Below are 1,134 nucleotides of genomic sequence, written 5' to 3'. Positions count from 1 at the left end.
GAAGATTTACAGAGCAAATTCACTTTCCATACAGCCATTCACATATACTTTGTCTCATGTCATTGACCACAGTTTACCACAATGCAACAGTTCCCCTCCCATTTCCTCCCCATAGTTACCTCTTCCCAGTGTCCATCCCTCCATACTCTCCTGCCCCCTGAGCTGTCTCCCTGTGCATAAGCAGTCCTTCTTTCTCCCATGATTGTTCTCTCCAAGGAGTGTTTCTACCCAAGGTAAATGTTTAACTCATATGCCTGTCTTTTGTTTGGCTGGAAACCACAGGTGTGGGCTCAATTCCAGATCTGAAGGGCAAGTAGGGCCCATAGTCTCAGTGGTTCCAACAGGCTCTATGGGACCAGCAAAACTCGTCCCCACCACCTTTTATTTTTTCCAAATGATTTTGAGTTTTGTTCCACATTGTTCTCACTCTCTATCAAGGATCTCTTACATAGATCCTCTTCCATGTGGATGACAGTGGTAGCCAGGCACCATCTAGTTCTTCTGGTCTCATAGTCATATAGGCTACAGATCAGATAGTGTACCAGTGACTAGGACTAATTTTTTTCCATGAATTTTGGTTTTCTTCATTCTTCTTTGCTCTGGACAAGGAGAGACTCATCATTGAATCTAGATGGCAGCTTTCTAGCTTTTAAGATCCCAGTCACTACTCGCCAAAGTAGGAGGTGGAACAATGTTTTATATAGTATGTTATGCCAATTAAGCTTGATGTCCCCTGCAACTATGGTCCCAAGCCCACAGGTTCAACAACTCGATCCCTCTGGGTAGCTGGCTGTGACCAAGCAGTGACCACAACTCTGCCCCTTGTCAGCTCTACTATACACCTGGGAACTCTGATCATTCACATAAACTTATAGGACCATTGTCTGTCAACCCTGTACATGTTCTTGGATACACTCCCCATTTCATAGACATAGCTAATAGTTCAGCCTGTCCACCCATCTATCCACCCATATACCCATGTATTCCTTTACTGACAACGCAGTACTGTATGAGCAAAAGGGTTCATCTATGTTGTCTGTACCTTCCATGTACTTCCCTATGTCTTTCTCTTCCTCAGTGCTGCCATATTGGCCACTCACATTTGGTACATTGCCCTTCTCTTCACCAAAATCA

Source organism: Orycteropus afer, unplaced genomic scaffold, assembly GCF_000298275.1.
Source record: "Orycteropus afer afer isolate SDZICR_OR568_19922 unplaced genomic scaffold, OryAfe1.0 scaffold00935, whole genome shotgun sequence".
Classification (NCBI taxonomy): Eukaryota; Metazoa; Chordata; class Mammalia; order Tubulidentata; family Orycteropodidae; genus Orycteropus; species Orycteropus afer.
The sequence above is the reverse complement of the archived record's forward strand: the minus strand, read 5'-3'. Positions refer to the sequence as shown.